The sequence below is a fragment of the Monodon monoceros genome, unplaced genomic scaffold (assembly GCF_005190385.1).
Source record: "Monodon monoceros isolate NGI ecotype Baffin Bay Population unplaced genomic scaffold, NGI_Narwhal_1 Super_Scaffold_18, whole genome shotgun sequence".
NCBI lineage: Eukaryota > Metazoa > Chordata > Mammalia > Artiodactyla > Monodontidae > Monodon > Monodon monoceros.
The window spans coordinates 89,742,440-89,753,667 of NW_021703774.1; the positions used below are offsets into that span (position 1 = coordinate 89,742,440).

Genomic DNA, 11,228 nt, shown 5'->3' on the forward strand with positions numbered 1-11,228 from the left:
CTAAATGTGAGGAGGAAGGAAGGCATACTGGAAAGCAAAGTATGAAATTGTTTTCTTGGAGAGTGAGAGGGTGAAATGGCATGGGAAAGTATAAGAGCATTGCCGGGGAAACTTAAGGTTACACCTGTACTTAATTGTCAATAATTTCAAAGGTAGTCAAGCACTACGGCTGTATGTTTCTGCAGCCAGACCTTCCGCAGTTTCTAGGGTGTAGAGTGAAAGGTAATAAAGCTGGATTTACTTGGGGATGAGATTTTTCCTGTTGAGTATGGTAGATGTTATAAGGAGATAGAGACTGTACGTGAGGCAATGATTGTGACACCGACAGGACCATGAAATCTAAGTCAGGTAAGGAGGGAAAGAAAGGCACAAGGGGTTGAGAGAGAGTGAAACATATAAAGAACAATAACCAGGAGGTTCTAGTGTGGTCAAGAACTGTGAGAGGATTCTGACAACAGCCTCCTATCTTTCCAGCTCAAAGACTAGGAAAGTTGAGAATAAGGTTGTGAGGTGAGAAGTGAGTTAGACTATCAATGACTAGATTATGATCATGGAGTAATTGACTAAAATATTGTCCAGGAAAAGGTCATTGTAGAAGATGAGGTCAAGAAAATAAAAGGCAATAGAGGGAATATTTAGGTGACCCTGGAATATACCGAGAGTTATGACAGGAATAAATGTCAGCAAGTGACAATGAGCCCAATGTAGGCAGAGTGCTTAAAACAGTGGACTCTGGAAGCAGGCTGGGCTCTTGAAGGTCAAATTCAGTTTCTAAGACATGAGGCAAGGAAACACGTCATAAAGGAAAACAAACTGGATTGGGATTCAAGCTGGGATTTCAGTCCCAGTTCTACAACCATAGCAATATTTCTGAGTCTGCAAAGTGTGTTGTATTATATAAAGGCACTGGATTAAATGATTCCATTCAATGTTGAATATCCTATAACTGTAGCAACGATTTTTGTGAAATAGAGAAGGAAGAGTTGAGGAACAAGGGTGAGGGAGAATAAATCCATTTGGGAAAGAGAGTTAAAATCTCCTCTACATATAAGATAGAAAGGAAGCACTGGAACTTGGAGCTCACAATGAATAATAATTGTAATAATAATAAATTCCAATAAAAAAATTCTTGGATCCTAAAAAAAGTAAAAAGATAAATACAGTTTACAAAACTGGTAGAACTGAATACATTACAAAACCACCCTCTTTCCATATATAAAATTTCAGTAATAATAACAGTAATAATATCTACTTTAATGTGTTTTGTGAGAATTAAATGCGTGAATAATGTGTCTGTTAGTGGCTCCATAAAAATATTATATCAGCCTTTCTCTCCTCTGCCTTACATGATCATCTCCCTCTTCTGCCATTAGCTGACATGTTTTTATTTTTCCCATTAAAACAAAATAAACTCAATCTAAAAAGACTACATTCTGTAAGATTCCAACCATAAATATGACCTTCTAGAAAAGGCAAAACTGTGGAGACAGTAAAAATATCAGTGGTTGCCAAGGGTTAGTGGGGAGAGAGGGATGAATAGGCAGAGCACAGAAGCTTGTTAGGGCAGTGGAAGTACACTGTATGATACTATAATGGTGGAGGCATGTCATTATACATTTGTCCAAACCGGTAGAATGTACAGCACCAAGAGTGAATCCAAATGTAAGCTGTGGACTTGGGTGATAATGATATATCAATGTAAGTTCATCGATTGTAACAAATGTACCACTCTTGTTGGGGATGTTGGTAATGCAGGAGGCTGTGCATATGTGCAGGCAGGGGAGAATATAGGAAATCTCATTACCTTCCCCTCAATTTTGCTTTGAAACTAAAACTGCTCTAAAAATAAAGTTTATTGAAAAAAAAAAACATAAAAACAACTGAACAACAGTCTTGACTGCCTCTTCCCCTTTGGCTGATATACAACTTGCCTAACATTTTTATTTCTAGCCCACCTTTATTTCTTCTCTTTCTCTTTACTGAGATAATTTTTTGTTTCTTTTTGCAGCAAAATTCTTTGCACAGTTGTCTACACTTATTGCTTCCAAATAGTCCCCTCAATTTCTTTTTTTTTTTTTTGCGGTACACGGGCCTCTCACTGTCGTGGCCTCTCCTGTTGCGGAGCACAGGCTCCGGACGCGCAGGCTCAGCGGCCATGGCTCACGGGACCAGCCGCTCCGTGGCATGTGGGATCTTCCCGGACCGGGGCAGGAACCCATGTTCCCTGCATCGGCAGGCGGACTCTCAACCACTGCGCCACCAGGGAAGCCCTCTCAATTTCTTTTTTAAACCAACTCCAAATAGAGGGATTTTTTTTTCCTCCTTGAAAGTGCTTTTTTCTAAAAGTCATCGATAATATTTATGTTTCTAAATCTAATGGCCAAGTTTCTATTATCGTTGACCTAGCAGCAGCATATAATACAGTTGTTCATTCTCTTAAAATATTTTATTCTATGGTTTCCTGGACACCACATTCTCATTGTCTTCCCCTTTTCATTTTGGTTGCATATCTTCAGGTTCTTTGCTGATTCCTCCATCTCTCCCTAACGTTTTGTTTGTTTGTTTGTTCACAAATTCTTTATATTTCCAGCTGTTGAGACAATACTTTTGAGAGTTGAGGTTACCTCTAGCGGCAAAACCAGAGCCAGCTCTTAAGCAGCCAGAATGCTACGGTAATGGAATACGTGACCATTTCTCTTTTAGAACCTTCTTTGTTCTCTGCTTCCAGAAGTTGTAGACATCTATTTAGTTTGATTATCTGTCATCCTAATGAAGCTGTATCTACAACAGTCATGTCATCTGAAGTTCCTTTAACCATTGTACCTATATTTGAAATACTATACATGGAGTCAGTTCTGGCCAGCTGTCCATTTCGGCAAACAGCATTTTCACTCATAGAGCACTCTCTTTTTAGCCTGACAATTACATGGATTTCTTCATTTTGAGGGGTTGGAGGAGGTCTTTCTAAATCCATAAAATCTAGTGGTCTTTCACTTAGCATAAGCACATGAGGTGGTGTTTTTAGTGCCAGTGGTTTAAAGGGAGTTAACTGCATAAGTTCAAGATCAGCTGGTCTTGAAAGTGGAATGTCTTCATTATTTCCTGATAAAACAATTCTCCCTGGAACCTGCATAATCACACAAGCATTTGAAGCTCCTTCTCAGAATCCTTGTTCAAGGTCAGCATTTGGTGGTGCTACCTTTAATTTTTCCAGGACCTTCAATTCGCTGACCAATACCTTTGGTGTATTCCATTTCATACTGAATTCAACTAATTTCTACCACCTCAGCAGCAGTGGGAGAAGGAAATGCTGCCCCACTCATTAAATGTGTACCAACTACTGCTTGCTTTTTGGCATTATCTGCTTCTGTGCTTCATATTAAATCCTTTAACTTGTTTATGCGTGTGCTGGATTTACAGCCACTTTTGTGCCCCTGGGCCTGCTGGAGGGTCTCTGGTGAGGGCCACTGACTGCTGGCTCCCAGAGGCCATTGGCCAAGCACAGGGAAGCCCTCCCTAATTTTTGAATATTAAAATACCCTGGGGTTCAGTCCATGTTTCTCTTCTCTATTTATATTCACATCCTTGGTAATCTCTTCTAGTCACATGTTTTAAATTTTCTCAGCAGGCTAATGACTCCTATATTCATATCTCTTGTCCAGTTCCTATTCTTGAGCTTCAGTTGTTATAACTAATTCTCTGCTCAAAACTTGCAGCACTTGTAGTTTCCCATATCTCATTTAATGACAAGTCCATTCTTTAAGTGGCTCAAGCCAGAAATCTTGAGATCATCTTTAATTTCATTTTTTTCTCACACTTTGCATTCAAACCATATGAGTCCTTGGATTCATCTAATATACCCAAAATTGATTCCTCCCATCTATGAAGAAATAGCCTATATCAGAAAACAAGCCTCATTGTGAGAACAACAAAAATTGAACAAATACAACACACACACATACATACACATACACACACACACACACACACACACATACACACACTGCTTTTGTAAGCAGCAGAGAACAACTGAGTCAGCTAGACTCCAGGAGAAACAAAGATCTCAAAGAAAAAGGAAAAATTACATTGCATTTTCCCCTTAAGAATTTGCCAATTTTAATGGAAGAAACTAAGGGAACAAACAGAAAATAGCAGTTCAGAGTTGCTGACAATTGCATGGCCAGGGAGGAGAAACAAAATCCTGTTCAGGGCTCACCAATTAGGGGATATTTTGGAAATATCAGGTTGTTATTTGAAAGTTCTGGAGGAGCTCTAGGAGTAAAGGAAAATTGGAAATAGACAAGTTCTTCAGGATGACTGAAATTCAGTCTCAGATTATATCAAACCTTGTTGGATCAAGGTTATTTGCTTTTCTCTAACTACCTGACAGGAATTCTTTAAAAATTACATCTTCTTTTTGAGGAAGGTAGTATCATCCTGAAGCTCTGAAATTTCAAATACAATCTCCAGAATTTAGTTAAAATGTAACAAGTATGCAAAAAAATCCACAAAAAAGCAAAAGAAACAAACCAAAACACAGAAGCAAATGGTCAAATCCAAGAGAAAAAAATTAGAGTTACCATACACAGACTTTAAAGTTACTGTGATTAGTATGTTGGCTAAAATATATGACAAGATGGAGAATATCACCAGAAAATAATGCATATTTTGGAATTGAAAATTACAATATTTACAATAAATGACTCCACAGATAGATTTAACCACACATTGAACAAGTATAAAACTAGTGAACTGACCTTTAGGTGAGTAAAAATGTCCAATGTAAAACACACAGAGAAAAAAAGAATTATAAGAAACACCCAATGTATGAGACATGGGTAAAATTTGTAATATAGCTGTAATGTGATCTTTGAATGGGATGAGTGAAAGAAGGGGCAGAAGCAATACTAGAAAAGCAACTGGGAATTTTCACAACTGGCAGAAAAAAATTAAACTACAAATTAAGGAAGCTCTACAAAGGCAAGAAGGAGATATAAAAGGACCTCTGCACCTACTTACATCATTAAAAAAACAAACAAACAGAAAACTGAAAACCAGCAACAAACAAAAAGTCTAAAAGTAGCCAGAGAAAAATAAAGGCATAACACTGTTAAATAGGAAGAGTAAAACTGAAGGCTAACTTTTAAATCAGAACAACAGAAACCAAAAGAAAACAGAATGAATTTTTTTAAAGACCTGAAAGAACATACGGGCCAACCTAGATTCTAAGTTTCTTGAAAATATCCTTCAAAATGATAGCTATGTAAAGATGTTTTCAGATAAACAAATTGAAAGACTGTTTTGTCTACAAACTTAAAAGAAATATCAAAGGGAATTCCTAGAACAAAAGCTAAATTATCCCCAGAAAATATGGCAATGCAGGAAGGGAGACTACAATAGAGGAGATGTATGGGTAAATAAGAAGTAACATTGATGAAAACAATCTCAATGTTTTGAGAGGTTTAAAATATATACAAAATTAAAATACAGGAATACAGTAAGATAACACATGGGAAGGAATGTATGGAATTAAAGAGTTCTAAATTATTAATCTAAGTCTGGGCAGTGGTAAAAGTATAGGCCTAGAGAAGACCTTCAGTAAATAAATATATTTGATTTTTTAAATTCATTGTTTCTCAAAATGTGATCACATTTCTTCCATCATTTATCATAATTGGAAATACTGTTGAGGGGAACATACTTTAGGAAATATTGATGCTACACTTACCAGGACTGTTGTAAATCTATAGCCACCAATGGCATTCATGGGAGGAAAAAAATAAATCTCTGAAAAATTCTGAAAGGTGATATTAGGGAAAATCTCTCAGACCAATTCTGCAGGCCTGATTTTGTGTAGGGAGGTTGAATCTCTATTCTGTATTCCTTCAGCATAGGTATATTTTTGTGTGATATAAATATTGACCTAATCATATATTGATGTCTATGCTTTTTAAAATTATTTTGCCCATAGGTGCAAAACTAATATTAGGTTTGTATTAGATTGCTAGATCACGTATATCTAGTTTGTTTCTTTTGAATTCCACAAAGAAATTTAAATAAAACTTTCAAAATATAAGATATTTTGAAAAATTTTAGGCCTATTCTTACATACATTACAGGCCAACTTTTTATCTAGATATTTTCTCCTCTTCACCTAATTCAATATTTTATTATATGGTTCTTTTAGACTATAATTATACTAATTACAGAGATTCTTCTTGAAAATCAGATTGTGCTACTTCCACACTGCCTCAAATTAATAGCAGTAATGTAGGGATAAAAATTTACTCAGCAAAGTATATTAGCAATTCAGAATAAGTTTCATAAATAAGGACATAGCATAATTCTATTATTTTAATTATCATGTGCTTAAAGAGGAAAAGGGAAAGTTCTTAAATTTTTATTAACCCTTGAGAAATTAGACAATTTAATTCAATAAGCTCCTTAATACTATTTATACAAAAGCAAAACTAAACAAGTGAGACTACAGCAAACTATCTTCTGCACAGCAAAGGAAACTATCAAAAAAATAAAAAGGCAACCTACTAAGTGGGAGGAACTATTTTCAAATCATATATCTGATAAGGAGTTAATATCCAAAATCTATAAAGAACTTGTTCAACTCAGTAGCAAAAAAAAATCTGATTAAAAATGGGCAGAGGATCTGAATAGACATTTTTCCATAGAAGACATACAGATGGCAAACAAGTACATGAAAAGAATGTTTAACATCATTAATCATCAGAGAAACGTGAATCAAAACCACAATGAGATGTTGGGCTTCCCTGGTGGCGCAGTGGTTGAGAGTCCGCCTGCCGATGCAGGGGACACGGGTTCGTGCCCCGGTCTGGGAGGATCCCACATGCCGCGGAGCGGCTGTGCCCGTGGGCCATGGCTGCTGAGCCTGTGCGTCCGGAGCCTGTTACTCCGCAGCGGGAGAGGCCACAACAGTGAGAGGCCCACGTACCACAAAAAAAAAAAACAAAGCAAAACAAAAAAACCCACAATGAGATGTCAACTCACACTTATTAGAATGGCTATTATCAAAAAGACAAGAAATAACAAGTATTGTCCAGGATGTGGAGAAAGGGAACCCCTTGTGCACTGTTGGTGGAAATATAACTTGGTACAGCCACTAGGGAAAACAGTGTGAAGAGTCCTCAAAAAAAATTAAAAATAGAGCTACCATATGATCCAACAATTCTACTTCTGGATATTTATTCAAAGAAAATGAAAACCCTAGCTCAAAAAGATATTTTTACTCTCATATTCATTGCAGCATTATTTACAATAACCAAGATATGGAAACAACCTGTGTCCATCCATGGATGGATGGATGAATAAAGAAGATGTGGTATATACATACAATGGAGTATTATTCAGTCATAAAAAAATAAAATCTTGTCATTTGGGACAACATGAATGGACCTCAAGGGCATCATACTAAGTGAAACAAGTCAGAGAAAGATAAATGACAAATACCATACAATCTCTTTTTTATGTGGAATATGATAAACAAACAAACAAAAAACAAGCACATAAATACAGAGAATAGATTGTTGGTTGCCAGAGGTGGAGGGTGAGAGGGTAGGAGAAATAAATGAAGAGTCAAAAGGTAAAATATAAAAAAGTAAAACATAAACAATGACTTGGTCTTTATGGCTAGGTTTGCAAGAGCTAATCCAGTTTTAAGTGAAGTAATGAGTGATCTAGAATAAAGGCCAATCTCATTTTTTTTTCAACATTTGCTTTGACAGATAGTAGAGAAAATAAGGATCACTCTCTTTGAAATTCTGAGGCCAGAAAGAAGACCAAAGTTAACCGTCAATAATAGTATCATCTTTGTAGTCAATTCAGAAAATATTTGCAAAACAAATATGCAAGCTTCAGAAAATCATCAAAATAGGAGTAATACACAGAAAACCATCTTACACCAATAGAGTAAGGCCAAAGATAGTTAAGTGGGTGAAAAAGCTACTGTATGCTACTATGCCCTAGTCATATACTGTGAAACACTCTGGGATAGAGTCAACTACATTTAAGCCTAAACCCACTACAAAGTCTTCATTTGTTTTTATGTTTTGAATTTGACCTTGGAAAGTAAAAAATTATTTGGTGATAAACTACCAGGTATAAAGATAATAAAGGACTCAAACCTATCTATCTATCTATCCATCCATCCATCTAATTTATTTAAAATGGAAAATGTTTTAATTCTTATATTTTGAATATAATTCATATATTTTGAAAATTCTTATATATTGGGAATAAAACATACTTCCTTAAGGAGACTAAAATCACCTACCTAATAAAAACATTGAAAATACAACACTCTTAAAATTAATTATGACCTTTCCAGCACTTAGTTTTATTCAGTTAAGGATAACTATTAATGTTACCCTGAAATTTTGTAGTTTTGATACATCAATAAGCAATGTTAATCTCTGAACAGAAAAACATACCTATTCAGCAAAATCTATTTTTCCTTGAATGGTTCTTTGATTTGTTTTCCCATGGATACATGGGGAAAAGCTCAAAGGTCATTAATGCTGGCATTAATATACATTAGTCATTGGAGTAGACCATTTCCCTACTGGGCACCACCACATTTTCAATGGACACCCAATTAATGACCATCTAATTGACTCATCTGCAAATCTTACAAAACAATAGTTTTTCTAAGTAAATTGAACCTGCCATTGAAAAAACTCTGCAGAACTGAGGGCATAATTAACTCTACTGAGGCATACTTGATCTTAGAAGCCCTGGGGATAATCAATAATTAGTTTCATTCTGAAATGGTTCTGTTGCTATACCCATGACACAATGTTTCTGAATTACTGATGTTCTGACGATTGTTGCTTATTTGGATCAGAACAGAAAAGCTGTAGCTAACTCAAGCTTTATAGCATAATAAACTTTCCAAAGTACCTTGAGATTAAAAACAATCAAAGTAAATGAAGCATCAAGTACTATTTATCTTCCAAAATATTAGTGCTTACAAAAACAAAGGAGGCCAAACAAACAACTCTGTATCCATCACATTCAATGTTATATAGCAGCAACATTTTATTTTATAAAACAAGAGAGAAAATTAAGAGATTTGATTGGCTGATAAACATTCTAGCTGTGGTTCCTGGAAAATTTATGGTTAGAAATTTATGAGCATCACCACTTAATTAAGAGTAAGAATTCTGAGCACAGAGACTATAATCAGTACAATTCATGGGGTTCAATATTTATGGGACCCATCAGTTAGCAAAAAGGGCAAAAGGAATTGAACACTTTGATAGTCTAATAAGAATTCCAAAAGGTTTTCTAAATGAAGTAAATTCATAAAACTCAAAATGTATGCTTAGCATATGCTATGCAAATAGGCTTTTAAATACAATTTTTTGGCATCATGACACCATTTTACTTTAAAGTTAGAAGAAGAAATGTTAAATTATTGAAGCAATCTCTCTGTTCTAATTCAAGAGATGATATTGAAGCAGATTTATCTTTCTGCTTCCCAATTAAAAGGGAGTGTGTCTTGCCCTTTGTGTATTAGGTGAGATCAGATACTATTCCAGAGACATATTAAGTATTTATGCTAGATTTAAGTTCATGTAAAGGAAATGCACACTAATGGTTTCCTAAGTAATAATCACTTTTCCCTTAGTCATGATCACAAGCTGACATTAAAAAGAGTATGCACAGAGGTGTGGCCAAGATGGTAGAGTAGGAAGACCCTGGGCTCACCTCCTCCCATGAGCACACCAAAATTGCAACTATTTACAGAGAAGCTATCAATGAGAATGACCTGAAGGATAACAGGAAAGATCTTCCACAACTAAAGATACAAAGAAGGAACCAAAACAAGATGCCTAGGAAAGACAGTGATGCAGAATAGTCAAGACTTATACCCCTGGGGAGGTGACCTACAATTGGGAGGATAATCACTATTTTAGAGGTTCTCCCTGAGAAGCAAGGTGTCCAAGCCCCATATTAGGCTCCTCAGCCTGGGGGGTACTACACCAGGAAGCCAAGCCCCCAGGACATCTGGCTTTGAAGGCCAGTGGGGCTTAGATACAGGAGAGCTGGAGGACTGTAGGAACAGAGACTCTCCTCTTAAAAGGTGTGTGCAAAATCTCACACACTCCAAGTTCCAGTGCAGAGGTGGTAATTTGAAAGGAGCCTGGGTTAGACTCACTTGCTAGAACATCCCAGAGAGGCACGAGGCAACTGCAATTCCCCCTGTGTATATAGACATGATGGCAGCCATTTTTTGGGAGCTCATCTTACCAGGAGAACAATGGTACTGGCAAGTGCCATTTGGGAGGTCTCATCTAGTTTATTAGCAGTAGGGGCTTACCCACCCATGAGTAGACCAGCACCAGCCTCAACAACCAGCCCCAGGTCCCACAGCCAGTCATACCAAGACCCTGGCCCGCTCAAGAGTGGGCCAGCAGCCACAACACAAGGAAAGGCCTGGCAGCCAACTGGCCTGGGGACCAGTCCCACCTACCAGTGTGCCCTCAGTTGTTGGCCCTGCCACAACATAAGGTCCCACATAGCCCACATAGGGGGTACCACTATAGAATGTAGCTCTGGTGACCAGAGGAGAGTGTGCTGCTGTGCTCCATAGACTGTCTCCTACATAAGACTGTTTCTCCAAGATCAGGAAATGTAACCAACCTACTTAATACATAGAAATAAACACAAACAATTAGGCTAAATGAGGAGACAGAGAAATATGTTCCAAATGAAGGAAGAAGATAAAACCTTAGAAAAAGAATTAAATGAACTGCAGATAAGCAATCAACCCAATAAAAAGTTCAAGATAATGATCATAAAGATGCTCAATGAACACAAGAGAAGAATGAATGAACACAGTGAGAATTTTAAGAGTTAGAAAATATAAAGAACCAAACAGAGATGAATACTATAACTGAAATAAAAAATACACTAGAAAAAAAATCAACAGATTAGATGATAGAGAAGAACAGATGAACAAACTGCAAGACATTAGTGGAAATCACCCAAGATGAACAGACAAAAGAAAAAAGAATTTTAAAATATGAGGATAGTTTACAAGACCTCTGTGACAGCATCAAGTGTACTAATATTCACAATACAGGAATCTCAGAGGAGAAAAGAGAGAAAGGGGCAAAGAACTTATTTGAATAAGTAATAGCTGAAAACTTCACTAATCTAGGAAAGGAAACAGACATTCAGGTCCAGAAAGT

General features: G+C 36.6%; 1 pseudogene; it reads right to left on the minus strand.

The window, feature by feature from the left end:
* Positions 1-2,626: 2,626 nt before the first annotated feature.
* On the minus strand, positions 2,627-3,323 carry LOC114899851 (annotated as a pseudogene).
* Positions 3,324-11,228: the final 7,905 nt, after the last annotated feature.